Source organism: Aythya marila, assembly GCF_965140915.1.
Source record: "Aythya marila genome assembly, chromosome: 24".
In the NCBI taxonomy this organism is placed as follows: domain Eukaryota; kingdom Metazoa; phylum Chordata; class Aves; order Anseriformes; family Anatidae; genus Aythya; species Aythya marila.
Genome location: NC_139065.1, coordinates 977,209 through 993,082, shown reverse-complemented (window position 1 = coordinate 993,082; position 15,874 = coordinate 977,209).

Sequence of the window (15,874 nt, the reverse complement as noted above, 5' to 3'; positions counted from 1 at the left end):
AGGGCTTTGAAACAGCAGCAGAACAGGACCGAGTTCCCCCTGGTGTCCCCATCCCAGCTTTGTGCTCACCTGCTGCGTGCCCCAGGCCAGCCACTATGTCCCCATTCAGCATTCGCCTGTTGCTTACAGATCATTCTCTCTCTGTAAATATCAGAGAGCATTTTGGACATCCCGGTGCCGGCTTTTCAAGCCTAGTTATCAAAATGAGCTAATGGAGGTGACACTTTTAATTATCAAATGCAATCGTGACATTAATTTTGACCTGTTTAAATTCCAGCATCTTTTCACTTCTGTGATTGCTTAGCTAGAGGGTGACATAGAATTGTATATAATCAGACAGTTATCCTAAACTGACAATAAAACCCACAAAAATCTATTGCTTTTTATTCCAAAAAGCATGCGTGGTGGTGTTATATTGAAGTGGTTAGCTCATTTGTAATGGAAATTTATTTTGAGTTGTGTGTGGCAGGCGGTTAAACGTATTCAACAAATACCAAGCCCAGAACTTCGGCCAGTCCTTGTCTTTAGGGACCAGTGCTGGTCCTGGGAGGGGTCAGCACGGAGCTGCTCCAGTTGCAGAGTTGTTGGTGCAAACATGCATATAAAATAATGAGGATGTTTTATAACCCAGTGTAAGATGGATGTGCAGCGTAATGCAGAATGAATGTGTCTGCTCATATCCCAGGGTTCATGTAAAGCTTGAAATTACAAATATCAGTGCCAAAACAAAGGATTTGTTTTTAGCTCAAAATAATACTTACAAAAATGGAAAGCACTCGGCTTTTATTGTTGCTTCGTAATTAACTCCAGCAAATGAATCTAATTACAAATGTTCGATGCTGCCCTATGGCAAAATGTCTAAGAAAAGAGAAGGACGGCCAGGCTTAAACAACTCAGGTAAAAATTAACTCCCTGGTAATATTTGATAATTAAGAATGTCTCTATCAGCTTGTCTAGGTATTAATGAATTGGGCTGTTCTTTTCACATTTGATTACTGGAGTTTTATGACTGCCATTTCGCCCTTAATGCTTCTGAAAATAGGCTTTCCAGTCTGAGGACTGAGCGCCAGGAGTAATGGTTGGGGATTTACAAACAGATCCCATCCTCTCCCTACTAAAGCTCTGCTGTTCTTTTCATCCAGGCTTCCTTCAAGGCACGTTTTGGAGCCCTGTCACCGGGTCCATGTGGATGTGTGTGTGTCCTGCCCGGTGCTCCCAGCTCGTCCCACACCACCTCTGTCTCTGAGCAGGGCTGGGAAGGGAGCAGGAGGCTCCCTTGGGAGTCCGAAACATGAGCCATGAGTTTTCATACAACCTGACATCACACCTTCAGTGTGTTTGCTTTGCTTTGCTCTGCCTCAAGAAGAGCTGCAGGGATTCGCTGTGCTCCTCTTGCAGCGCTGCAGAGCCCCACCAGCCCCTCCACATCCCCGCAGCTCGGCAGGGCTGCCCTCACCAGCTGCTGCCCTGAGCCAAGAGCCCAACACCAGGACCTCCACATCCACAGACACTGATGCTGGAGACGCTGCAGCCTCCTGATGTTTCAAAGCAATAAATGCCCTCCATTTACTCCTGCAGTGGAGAAAATTATCCTCCCTGTGGTCCACCCCCAGCATCGCTGCTGACTCGCCATGTGAACAACCTACCTGCCCTTTTCCCCTCCAAAAACCATAACGGCGTTCCCTTCCCATCCTGTGTGCAGGAGCTGGGCGATCTAATTAAATTCAGAGCGCCTAAGATGAGAGGCACCGGGCACCACCGCCCTCATTAGCCACATCCCTGCTGCTCGGCTCCAGCCACACTGCAGTGCCCAGGGGCCGCCTGCCTCCTGCCACCTCCATTGCTCTGCTCCAGCCACCGCCGCTGCCTGGAGAAGGGGAGGCGTTTTCTCCTTTGTTGGCAATTAGCCTGAGCTTTGAGGGGCTGATATAAATGCCTGAAAGTTCTTTTTTTTTTTTTTTTTTTTTTTTTTTTCCGTGTTCGGCTTTCACAGAGGGAAGCACCGGGATGATCTCGGGGCGGGAGCTGCTCTTGCACAAGGTTTGAAGCTTTCTTTTGGCGTTCATTTGATTTCTGCTGCGGGAACGTGCACTCTCTCTGAGCTCACCACAAAGGCATTGCCTCAGGCTGTACCAGAGTTTATAGACTAGGTCACAGACCTCATGCATATTTTATGTGCGCGCAGGTCGCATTTTAGCCTTTGAGAAGCGCAGGTCAGAGTGCGAGCACCCTGCCCGGGAGGGAAGTGGCTCAGGGCTAGTCACACACAGCAAGTAAAGCAAGCAAGGAGATCAAGCCCCAGAAATACTCAAATCCACTTTGACAGATAAATCAAAGGATTGCTTTGTTCGTTGTCTGGTCTTCCTGCCAACACAGGTAGCAGCAGGAGGATGCCCCGTGGCTGCAGCAGCGCTGTGCTGGCTGCGAGGCTGGCACTGAAATTACGGCCCTGGCCAGCAGCTCCTGGGTTCACCTCTCCCACTACAGCCATATAAAAGAGCTCAGTGCTTCGAGAAGATAAAGCCACCTCTGCTGAGCTGAATCACCCTCTGGTGCTGCTGCAGATCCCTGTCTGGCACACGAGAGCCTTGGGTGTCCCACTGGGGCCGGACCAGCCGGGTGCTGCTGGGGCTTGGTGCGCACTGGCACAGCATCCACAGTGGTCTCAGCGCTGTGCTAATTGCAAGCATCAGCCAAAGCCATCATTCAGGCACACAATACATCCACTGCCTTTTGATACGGAGCTGCCAAACGGGGGCTCTGCCAGGAGCTGGCTCCCAAGGCCTCACCTCTGAAACGGTGCAAAGTCCTCCTCCATCTGCAAGGGAGCAGCGAGGAGCTGGCTGGGGGGAGCTGATACCCCTGTGCATGGGCTGGAGGATTAGCTGCTTGGTAATGACTCTGAGTTGAGTAATAATCTGTGGAGTGATTAATATGGATACGATCTTTGGATTAATAAGGATGCAGCAGAGCTGCCCGCTCAGGAAAGAAGTTTGCAGTCACCAGTCTTGACAAAAACGCACCCACACGCACCTCCGATGGGTTGTGTTTTCCCATCTCTGTTGAGCCCTGCAGCTGAGGGTGTCCTCCTGGCATCAAAAGGTGCTTAAACCTGCAGCTAGCCCCCTAGAAGGGAAGGAGCCCTCCAGCTGCCTGGTTCCCTGTCCCGCAGCTCAAAGCTACAGGCCACATCTCCCTCAGTCACCCTTCCTGGCTGTCAGGACAGAAGCGCTCTCTGGCAGAGGGGACAGGAGCACCGAGGGGCTGCAGATCCTCACGGACAAGTACCACGGGTCACCCTGGGAGGGACGGAGGGGACCTGCCACCTGCCCAAAGCCACCCCTCCCCACACACCTGTGTGCACGCAGGCACATGCCCTCTGCCTGTTGTAAAACATTTTTTTTTTTAATTTTCTGGTTGGTTTGGCAAATCACAGCTGCTCCTTCCCCAGAGCTCAGCAGAACATTTGCCTGGGTTGCCATTTGCATACAGTGGGGCTTTTAATTTCCTTCTCACCGTGTGTTTCACAAATAAGCCACCTGAAATATTGCAGATGGCCAGGACAGGGGCAGGGTGTGGGACACGGCAGGGCTGAGGAGCACAGCTTGAGGTTTGCTGTGGCTGGAGGAGTTCACTGGGTTCACTTTCTGCTTGTTTTTGCTTTAATTCTGTGGCTTTGCATTCACCAGGGCTGAGCCAAGGTGCTTGAGTATTAATTGATTCTTGCTGCTGAGTGAGGCTCATTAAGCAGCAGCTTTGGGGTGCAAGTGGCAGCTCGCAGAGGCCGTAATGAGCAGGACGAGGTCCAGGATTAAAACTTTTCTCTCCTCCAGCATCTGTTACCGCAATCACAACCCAGAAACGCAGCAGCAGCCACACAACACACACACCTGCACAAAGAGCCTCATTAAGCCATATGGCTCTCGCCAGAGCCTCCCATTCAGGGCAAGGAATGGGATTTCTCAGCGGGGCCACCTCCAGCCCCACTGGGGAGCTGTGTCCGGGGGCCGGGTGATGGTGGGCGGTGTTGTGGGGTGCTTCACCTCTGGAGCAATGATGGGTTAACCGGTGCATGCAGCTGGTAACTGCCCAGCCTGCTTGCTGCTGTTCTGGGGTTCCCAGGGCCCGGCTCAGCCGTTCCTGGGGAGTCCCGGGCGCTTTGCAGAGGGAACCGAGCCCCGGGGGCGCTGCGAGCGCAGGCACCGGGCAAGGGGAGCGCGGGGCAGCGCGGCCTGGCGGCGGCTGCTGCTGCTCGTACTGCTGCTGCTGGTGGTGCTCCTCCTGCTCCTCCTTCTCCTCCTCCTCCTCTTCCTCCTCCTGCTCCCCACCGCCCTCTCGCGGCCCCCCGAGAGGTTCCCGCAGCCCTGCAGTCGCTCCCTGCCTGAACCAGGCGGATAAACAGCAGCTGGCGCAGGGTTCGTGTTTTGCGGGGTGAAATGGGACCTCTATTCCTAAAGCACGTTGCTGCAGGATGTTTGCCGTTGTCCAGCTCTGCTTTTCCCCGGTTTGTGCCCGCCTTGGCCGTGTGTCTGCCCCCCCTGCCTGCAGACAATGAAACACAATCCTTGCACAGCCCCTTCTGTGCGGGTAAGGAGATGTTAATGATGGGCTCAGGGATTCATGCAGAGCAAGCCGCGTGCCATGGCTTTAATCCTGATAATCCCAAAGATTAAAATAATAATAATAGCCTGAATTTGGCAGTCCCCTCAAATAACGAGAAGGGAGGTGTATATGAGGGACTTTGTGGAAAACAAGCAAACCAAACACTTCTGCTTCTACATCCCCAGATAAAGAAGTTTGATCTGACCATGCTTTCCTCATGCTTCTCTGTATATAGATGAGTGCCTGTTTGCTTAAATGTCTGACAAAAGAATGGCTAACTTGAATAATGCTGAAAATTGCAGTATTCTCTACCCTCTCCTTCCCGTTCTTTCTTTGAAAGAGTCACGGAGATGAAGGGGGCTGTGTTCACTCCTGTGACCCGAGATGCTGTCTTTGCAAGATGCTTGGGGTCTGACTTGTAGCTGCGCACCAGGGCAAACAGTAAATGAAACCAAAACATCATGCGGAGGGGCAAAGGATCATAAATAAACTGGCTTTAGAAGTATTTGAATTTTTCTCTGTGAAAGGCTTGTGCTGTGTTTAATGCAAGCTGGGAACAAGGCTGGGACATCACAAGAAGTGATGGCTGCTGCAGCACGAGTGAGACATGTCCAAGCGGTGGGGTAAGCGTGTGTTGGGGCACCAGGGTCCCCAGGGAGCAGGCTGAGCACGGGGAAGGTTTGGCTCAAGTCTGCCCTGGTGATGGCTGCTTCTCTCTACTGAGAGATGTGAGCCTCAGAACTGAGTCTGAAGCAGCTTGAATTCCCTGAAGGGAACATGCTGCATAAATGTACAAGAATCCTATTTCGAGCCTGGCTTCGTGGTGTGTTATTAGCAGAGGCTCTGAGAGGCACAGACATCAGCGTAAATGTGACCATCTTAAAGACAGCTGATGATGCAAAGGTCAAAAAAGTGATTGACGGGGAGAAAAGTACATGCTAATATTTCTCCAAGAGGAGAAAGAATTACATATAATGGGTGTAATATTCTAAGAGAGCTAGCACATATGGTGAGTGATGCCAGCATTTTAAAGGCACTTAAGCCTTAAATTTCCCCTTGATAAAAGTTATGTCATTCTTCCACCGTGCATCATACTGACATGTTTTGTGGGCAAAGTGTCATGCAAACATACCCAAAGGAGAGGAAATGCCAGCATAAACAGCAGTGCTGCAGGAGGAGCAGGCGGGGAGGTAACCTGCTCCCTGCTCGGGACTGGCAGCTCCCGCAGGTGGAAGCCTCTCGGGTCCCCTGGGTTTTTCCTTGAATGTAAGAAAGCAGGCCACAAAAAAAAAAATAAAAAAAAATAAAAAATCCCTTTCTGCTCCCCCTCAGGCACTTGGCAGCTGGGTCTGACAATTATCCACAGCATCACTCCCTGAGCTTGGCATTGCCCAGTGGTGGGACCCCACCTCATAAATCCTCAGCTTGCCTTTTGTCCGAGCCCGACGTCTTTGTGTCAGAGCTCTCTGTTGCTAATTGAGGAGTAGAGGCTGGCATGAATTCGGTGTGTTGGGCAGAACCGGGCGCACGATGCAGGGCAGAGGCTGCGGCAGCGTGCTGGGGCACCAAGCACCACCTGGTCAGATCCAGGTTTTTGCATCCAGGGGCAGAGACAGAGCACCAGAAACCCCCACGGAGATTTATTGGCTTCCAAGCTGGATGCACAAAAAACGTCAGGGTAGTAATCAAAGCGATAAACTTTACGCTTCTCTATCACAATGAAATAATTGTTCTGCCTGAGCATCATTATCCTGCCATTTTTCTGCTCCCATGTCACTTACTGAAAATAAAGACTCGCTTCTACTATTATAATGAGCTACAATTTCAATAATTCACAAGGATTTTTACTGGGCTTTATTTTTTAATCTTCATCACAAGGTTATAAAATCTGTGCCACTCTAAGTATTACTGAAGCAGTGGCAGAAGGAGAAGGCAAGCACAACTTTGCTGCAGTTCAGTTAGAGGGATTTTCTTATATATTGGAACACCTCTGAATTTTCTGCTGTTATTGTTCCCCCCAGTAGGAGCTATGACTAAGTCTGGGAAGACAAATATGGATGTGGCTTACTGTGAGATCTGGGCCACAAAGATGCCATCAAGGCTACTGGTTTAGAGGCTTTTTGTATTCCTGGTTACTTTGCTAGCTGGAGAAGTTTCTGACGCACTGTAATCCTTGCACAATTTTTCTAGGCTAAAGAGTTTTTCTATCCCACTTCCATTTCTTAGCAATTTTGATGTACAATACGTCCATATATGCTCAGGACATACATATTTAATTTTCCATATATAAATTTCCATATATAAAGTTCTGTCTCTTTTCAGGAAAAGGGTATGGAATTTTATTGTCATTAATCTGGTAGCATCTTGAATTATGGTGCTGTTTCTGAAAGCTTTCTTAATACATATGAAATTATTATTTGACAGAACAACATTCAATATTGTTGGAATAATTATTATGCCTGTTTTAATACATCAATTTAAGCTGTTATCATGGGTTCTTTGAAATGCTGGATAATTACATAAATAATTATAAAACATTCTATCAATGCATCTTAATGCAAAGTATTGTTGTTGATCATTTATAGACCCAGAAATACAAATTGCATTTGTGAAAGGGAGAGGGAATCTGTGGCGCCGTGCCGAGTGGGTTGTTTCCCTCGTGCACCTATCTGAATACCAGGCGATTCCAGCATCAGCTACGGACAAAATGCTATCTCTGCTCCTGCTTCCCCTCTCTGCACTTTTAAAAATAAAGTTTCAGGTTTTTTTTACTGCTGCTGCCCAGGTACATAGCCAAGAGCCACCCATGGCTCTTGCTGAAGATTGCTTCCCCACCTTCAGAGGCTGTTGGGCATCACCCCGTGGGTTGAACGGTTTGTCTGGTTGGTCTCTTCTCTCCAAAGCTGATTATTGAGGTGGCAAGGGGGACTCTGAGCAGCATGCCAAACTCACTGCTGTGCTGGTGGTGGTCCTGGGGGCAGTGGGAGCCCTGGGTGGGGGCTGTGGGCTGTGCCAGCTCCTGTGCTGCTGACAAAGTGTGTCCCCAAAACCGCTGGGTGTCAGCTTGTGGCCGGGTCCCCTGCTCCAGCGAGTGCGCTCAGCAGAGCGCTGTGTTGGACCTGGTGCTGCAGGGCGTTGGGCAGGGCCTGGAAACACAGCAGTCTTATTGATCTGTGTTCTTCTGGAGGTTTATTAACACATTATTAATTAGCACACGAGGCCAAGGGGAGGTTTGTTAGCACTTCCAGCTGCCATTTCTAAGCTTGTCATCACTCTCCTCTATTTGCACTGGCACTTAAGAAATGGCTTTTTTTTATTATTATTATTATTATATAATTTTTAAACCAAACAGATGTATGGGTGAGCGTTTAGCAAGCCTTAAAAGAGGAGTTGTGAATTTGGGAACAGTGGGGGAAAGGAGGCTCCGCTGCCAGCTCAGCTGTGGGCAGCGCTTCCAGCAGTAGGTTTTGCAACGACGCCTCACTGCTTCGGATTCGGGAGGGTCTCAGCTTTGACAGAAAAGAATTTTCCTTTCCTTTGTTCAAACCTGAGCACGGCGAGGGGGCGGGAGCAGCCCCTCCAGCGGGAGGCAGCAGCTGGTGCTGGCGGCTGAGCAGTCCGTCACCGCGCCGCTGCCACCGGGAGACGCGGTGGAACGAAAACAAAAGACGTGACAAATTTGTCCTTTTCTCTTTTATAATTAACCAAAATATCTCGTTGTGTAGCAAAGCATGGCTCCTAATTAACAGACAGGCGAGAGGCTATTTTTAAAACCCAGACCCCCAGTAATTATATTTGCGGCAGAGAATGATATTTCAGTCAAATGCGACAGACAGTGAGCCAAGCTCCCATGTGAGGCAATTAATATTTCACACCTGCCAAGCAAATCAGCGGTGGGGAGAGGAGGGGATGGCATTGAAAAGGGGCTGCTGTGCTGGCGGGGGCCGCAGCTTTTGACACAGACCAAAAATCCTTTACTTGGGTGTATGGTGGCTGGTGAAGGAGCGCTCACTGCTGTGAGACTTGCAAAGAGGAGCTGGACAAATCTGGTGTGGGCAGAGAGGAGCCTGAGCCCTGCAGGAACCCCATGCCCAGTCCCAGGGCAGGAAAGGAAAGGGAAAGACGTAATCAAAACCTCAACAGTAACTTGGTTTATGTGGGAAAACGGGTTGAAAGCTTTCTCAGCTGGCAGCACAGAGCCAACTGCCTGGCAAGTGTGGGCAGCACCTTCACCGCTGCTCTTAAACAGGCGCGAGCAGGATTCTCCTGCAGCCCTTCAGAAATATCTGAGGTTCTACACCAGGAAGAAGCCTAGCTGACAAACCACAGGCATTTGATCTAGTTCACAGCATATGGTACCTGGGGTGCGATTTGCCGTTGAATTCTCCATTGGCACGTGGTCATTCCAGACGGAGTATTTCTTGTTTGCATGTGGTGTTTGTTCTTTTTGGCTGTGCACGTCCTCCCAGTGCCTCCAAGCTCTGCTGCTTGTTCTCCACGCTCATCACAGACATAGCTTCACCTCTCCTGTGAGTTGTACATATTAGCGTGTTCATTTTCCCTGTTATGGAGACAAAAGCATGTATTTTCCTTCCCACTGTTTTTGCTGTTCAGGATTAATCTGCCCATTAATGGATAATCTGTCAGCGTTTAGATGCATTGAAGTTGGGAGGAGATTTACAGGCTTGTGATACCATCTGCTTTATTAGAGCGGGTTGAAAACCTGACGTTCAATTTGCTCTGCGGGATTTGACAACAGATTATTCTCTAGATTCCAAAATAATTAACAAAACCGAACACCAGAGAGAGTGGAGACGAGAAGGATGGGGAGAGGGAGGGGAGCAGGCTCTTGACCTGCCCTCTCTGTATGACTAACCTCAGCAAAGCAGCCTGGGGCGCAGAGGTTTCTGCTTCTCTTTGTTCCTGTCCTTGGGAACAAAATGTCATCAGAAGCATGGTTCGGAGAGCATTTAGCTAGAAATCCTGAGGCTGGAGAGCAGCAGAGCCCAAATCTGTCCATTAGGCCTTGATATTTAGTAGAAAGCTTTTGTGCTTGAGGAGGAGGCTGGCAGAGGGAGGTGGCTGCGTGCTCCATAGTGCACTTTGAAAGGCAGAGGAACAGCGGTGAGCTCGGGAATGGACCCTGAACACTGCACATCCCAAAGTTTCCCTTTCAAATTACGGACAAATCTCGCTCAGACAGGGGACTCTATTGACCTCCTGCCACTGTCCTAATGAGAAAAGATGATGGTAAAACTCCAGGGTTGGGAAAAAAACACAAATCTCCTTTCCTCCATAAAAACAAACCAACAAACCTGTAACAATTAATCTGAAACCATCTAGGAGAGGTCTCAGGAGAGGGCTCGCATTTCCAAAGCGCTCTCTGAAGCACTTCTTATAAGTAATGGAGCCTCGGCCTCCGTGTATCGATCGTGTGCCCCGTGTCGCTGGAGCGCTTTAGCTAAATGATGCGGCGTCACTTCTCATCTCCGATGCTCTCCCGAAGATTACAAATGCTGCTGAAGGGGCCACGTCCCGAAGGGTCAGAAGTTTTTGGCAGTGGGGGAAAAAAAAGTAGACTTCTGGTATTCCTCATCCAAACAAACAGGGTGAATCGCTTTGGTCTTCTCACTGCCCCAATGCCGTCCTGAGCAGCACTGAAAGCTGTGCCCATTGTGATCCTCCCCATGGGGTGTGATGGCAAAGCAGTTCCTGGTCCTTATGGGAGGTTCTGCATGCTACCGGGCTCCTCACGAAGCTGATGTTTGCTCTCATGTCTCCACATCATGCATGAGCCATCCTGCTCCTCTCATTCCCATGGTGGCATCTCCCCAGCTCTAACCACAGTGTCCCCCAGGGCCTCCCTTTGTCCCCTCCAAGCAGAGCCCTGTCTTCTGCGTGTATAAAATTCTCCTTCCTAATAATTGCTTGAGATCCTTGCAGAAAAGACTTTCTGTAAGCACAGAGCAGAAATATTTGCCCATTGGAGAGTCCTGCTCCTCACAAAGCAGCTGACAAAGGCTGTTCTGCATCGTGCCAGGACCTTCAGCAGGAGTAAGGCCTGGGTGGTACTACAGGAGAAATGCATTTGATGGGGCTAGGAAGAAAATATCTGAAGGAAAATGTAACTGGAAAAAACAGAGGGTCTGGTATTAGTGACAGGGTGGAAGGAGGCAGCCCACCTGGGTCAGGGTCCCAGTGTGGACCTCCTGTAATGCCAGTCAGGCATGAAAATGCACACGTGTTGGATCTCAGCGGTCCCCAGCATTAAGAACTGATGGATCAGGGGCCTGTTGTGAGCCAGCCACGCTCTGCTGGAAGGAAAAGGCCAGCTGGTGGGTTATATTGACAGGAGAGGCTTGTGGTGCTGCTAGTTTAAGCGCAGCCCGGCAGTTGGCTTGGCTGCGTGCGGCCAAGTGCCGCTGCCAGGGCGCATGGTGCAGCACAGCCTCACCCCCAGATGTATGGCACTGCTGTTCTGCTTGGGCTCAAACCACAGAGAAACGGGTCGGTCCTGCAGGAGGCTGTTCCCAGCAGAACCCCAGCTGTGGAAAAGGAAAGAGGCCAAGGAGGTGCCATCCTGAGCATGGGCAGGACAAAGGTGCTGTGCCTGGAAACTCCGCCCGGGGCTGAAATCCTTCCCGCAGCTCTGGGATAAACCAGGCTCGTTACCTCTCTTACTCCAGGAAGTTTCTTCATCTTGCTTATTTCTAATACATCTTTCATTGCCTCATAAGTAGATATTTTTTCCCCTAGATCATCATAGTACTGGGAATGCAGGTTTGGGTTTGTACCCACAATTCGGATGTCTTCCCTGTGCCTCATCCTCAGCTGGACCTTATCCATAGCACTGTGTCAGATAATCTACAGTTTGTGTGGTGAAATATGGTGAAATAGCACATATAATTTTAAGATCTAATATTGTTGGCTGCTTAGATTTTAATGCAACTGTCCTGTAATATCCATCTCCTCCTTTGGCAAGAGCCAGGCTCATAAGATGCCCCTCACTCCCCTTCCCAGGAGGTTTAACTGGATAGCATCTGATTGCATATGCGCTTTGATTTTCAGTGATACTGGAAGCTTTTTGTTCTATTATTCACTGTAGGTCTGTGTTGTCTGTGCTTATTATGTGCCATCAGAAGGTACCTAGGAGTCTGCAGCCTTCCCAGCCACTCCTATTGTACAAACACATCAATAAATAAGTGGTGTCTGAATTTAGCTGTGTGCTCGGAACTGTTAGCAGAGCCCTGTCATTTTTTCAGGTCATCTAGCACAGAAGTTGAAATAGTTTTGCTGTTGCATCCTTCTCTTCAGGAGACAACCAAAGAAGTGGCTCTTAGATTTCTGTTTCATTTTATTTATCCCTCCAAGACCATGGAGACGACTTTAAAATCAGAACAAAAGGCTGTTTTGGAGGAGGGCTGTTACTGCTTCCCGTGCGGTGGGTCAGTAGCAGCAGGAGTTGGTAATGACTGGGGATGCTCCTGTCTGTGTATTTGAACAAACCCTCCTTTGAAAAATGGAAAGACTCGTACCTCTGGGACCTCATTTCCCAGGTAGAAAACAGCAGCACTTTATTATCAGCAATTGCCAGGGTGGAGATGAGAACCCTTTCCAGTCCTTTTCCCCTGGTGCTTTTAAAGCTGCCTTTCATCGCTGCCACTGATGAGTTTTACATCTCATCTGATGCTTCAGTAACACCTGGCTCTAACCTGATATTTACTCAGTAAAAGCCAATCCTTTATTTCATAATTACAGTTTGGGTTTCTTCTCGGAGAAATACCATCCTAGTTTTTAGGCTGGAGGGGCTGCTCTCCCTGGACACAGAGGCGATGCAGAGCTCTAGCCCCCTCCCTGTGTCTCCAGCCCAGTGCCCCCCATTCCCTGTTCCATGGCCAGGAGCCACCCATGGTGGGGCTGAGGGCTCCATGGTAGGACCGCAGTGCTTGTTCGGACTCAAAGCTCACTCCAAGCATCACATCTGTCCCTGGTGCTCATCACTCGGATCATCAGCAGGACTGGCTCGCAGCCCTGGTGATGGATGGAAGGCCTGAGCAATGAATCCGGCTCACATGTTTATATGACATCCATAAATGGGAGAAATAAATTGCAATCAGCAATGTGTAGATCTGGATGGAGAAGCTAATCTTTGTACTAAATTGCGAGACTTATGCTTTAATGATTTTTATTGGTGTTTTGTGGTGCTGTTGTTTATTATAGTTAAGTACCTTGGATGGTGCCACAATGAAAAGCAGTCAATGAAAGCAGCCAGGTTAATGAGACTCTGATTCAGCCCCAAAGTAGTGATGGATAGTAATAGGAACATGACTAGTTCATCTCTGTCTTCTCCTGTTCCTTCTCTTGCATTGCTGCAAGAAATGCCCCTCGGCCCCTTTCTTTCCACCCTTTTCCAGAAATACAAAAATCAGACCTTGAGGACATCTCATTGCTTCACAGCACAGGCAGTAGGCACCTAAATGCATATTTCTGTGCGTTAGGCTGCACCTAGCTCAGAGAAGGGGAACAGCAGTGTCCTGGGCAGGCATGTAATGAGCTAATGTTCTCTTTCTGAGTCATTGTCATGACGTTAGTGAAAGCAAGTCCTCTTTGACTGACAAACCCGGTGTTACCAAGAGTTTTTAGCTAGGTTTCGTGGCCGCTGGTGGATTTTCTTTGCCCTGCTGGCTCTCGGAGGCTCCCTGACCGCTGGCTGCTTTCCCTTGCAGGCAGGGCCCGAGGGTGCTGCGGGGACCCTGCACTGCTGCTTCTGTCCGGCCGGTGGCGAGGTGCAAGCTCCGTGCCTCTGGTTGTTCCGTCACGGAACCGGGAGGATTTACACTCAAATACAAAGGTTTTTATTTAGCACTTCTGCCGGGGCAGTGCTGAGGCGGTTGCAGGGTTTCTGCCTGCGGTGCTCACGGTTTCCAGGTCACGGCAGCAGCTCCGGCCAAGGCCCTGCTGGCCCTTTGCCCATCCTGTGCTGGAGAATTGCTTTCCTCCCGGTCAGGCCCCTGCTCTTGCAGCTGAGGAGAGCTACAGCATTTTGGTTTTGCAGGTCCTCGCCTTGTTTTCCATAACAATTCTTTCTGACTCGTTCAACCTCCCGTATTGCTGTGGAAAATATGCATCTAGGGAGCGGTTTTCATGGAAAATGCTTAAGTGTCTTGATTTACATTGTAGCCTGCCCCTTAAAACTAGATTAAGGACCTAGTAATACCCTGCAAAGCGCTGAGCAGACAGAAGGTAGTAAATGAGCGTAGCCTTGATTAGATTTGAACCAACAATCTTGAAGTAAAAGTTTGAGGCATAAAACTGTTAAACAATGTATTTGCCATATGGTTTGTTGAAATGTAGTCATGTGTATGCCTCATATCCAGTTATTACTTGAAGATATTGATTTTTAGTGGAGTAATCATACTAAGTGATTTGTTTTAATACACCATTTTTGTAAGCAGTATGTTATAGTTAAAACAACCATGAATCTTATTTTTTCAGATTTCCAAAAGCTTTTTAAAAGAAAATAGATGATCAATGAATCAAAACACTTCTTGGTGTTTGTTTATTTTTTTTCAGCTGTCTCTCTGAGGAATAGCTCTGCTGAGTGTAAATGAATAAGCAGTAGCTGTGCAAGGGCATAATAAATAACAAAGGCACCCATTAAATGTAGTTGCAGGGTTTATGAAGAGGCAGGGCTTTGCATGAGTTAAAATATATACATATATACATGCACACATACTATATATATTTTTATATGGGCTTTAATTCTGAAAACTGTACTTAAGACTTGGGAAAAGAACGCAAACACAGATAAATATATAGATAAATGGTGGTGTAGCAAGGCAGTGTTCTTTTGCAAATGATGGTTTTTAACAGCTCTGTGGACTCTGGAAGTGAATCTAGGAGCACAGACAAGCCGAGCACTTCTTGCTGAAGCAGGAAGTTTTCTTCTGAGGTTACAAAGAAGGGAGGAGAGGAGGAACCTTCATTTAAGGTTGTAGGGAAAGGTGAGGTGAAGGGGCAATGGAGGTGTTGTCCAGCACCCTCTGCTAATGGAGGGCAGCATCCCACGCAGCCGCAGGGGTGTCTCTTCAAGGGTGAGCAGCTCCTACAAGACTGGGGGACACCGGGGACTCCAGGGGTTTGGGTGAAGCTCTGATGTGGAAATTCAGGCAGTAATCTCTCGAGCAGCCCTTGCACAAAGGGTGCCCTGCTAAAACTCTCAGTCTCTAGCTGAAACGCTAATCAAGGAAGCATTTCCTGCACCAAGAGTTACAGAATAAATGTATGTGTGAAATCAGAGATAAAACAAATAGATGACAAGATTTTAAGGAAATAGTGATGAGGGTGATCAGTACTAGGGAAGCATTTGGGCTCTTTGCCCTTCAGATCACAATTGCACTCAGGGCTGTCTGCTCAGAGCAGTGTGCTTACATCCTGTACTCATGGACAAGGCTGCCCCGTGCCTCCTGTTAACACAAAGGCAGTGGTTGTTCCAGCAGCATCTTGGAAGCTTTACTAGGAGAAATACCCCAGGCTTCACTCAAATACCATTTCATTTGCACCTTTTTACACTGCTCTGGTATCCCACCCAGTAGGGGTGCAGGGTGCTCTGCTCAGCACCCCTCCAGTGCAGGAGTTGGGGTGCAATTTCCCCAAAGCACAGCTCTGTCTGGGCAGAGCAGTGGTTGGGTTGCTGAGGCTGAGGACTGAGAGGCAAAAATTTGGGGTTTTGGCTGTGGTGTGGCGCTGCTCCAGGTGCTTCCACGTGTCTCTGTTCTGCCTGAGCAGGGAGAATGCCGTGAGGTGCTGACACTCGCCTGCTGGTGATTTAAGTGGGAAAGTTGTTGAAGTGCTTTGAAACTCTTCAATGGGAATGCATAGGTGAGGGTAAGGCTTGGTTCCTTTGATGGGTTTTTGTACAGAAATAGTTCTCTAACACTGAGCATCCTCTGGGTCAGTAGTGCTGGTGTCTTGGGAGGATGGTGGGAATTTAATTATTTCTTCTGTCCAAAATAGCAACTTTTAAGAGGTGGGGAAATGACTACACCAAAACTATTGTGTGCCATCTGCCTGTTAAAATACTTATAGAAAACATGCTTCCTGGCATATAACTTCCTAGCCATATGTCTATTGCATCATTCACAATTAAATTAAATCACCCTTAAATATTTGGACAGATTCCCAGCCTATGTGAACAAGTCTTCATCACTGAGATGTTTGAAATTTGGACACTTGATCCTATAAATGGTTAGGTCAAATTGCCTCAGCCATT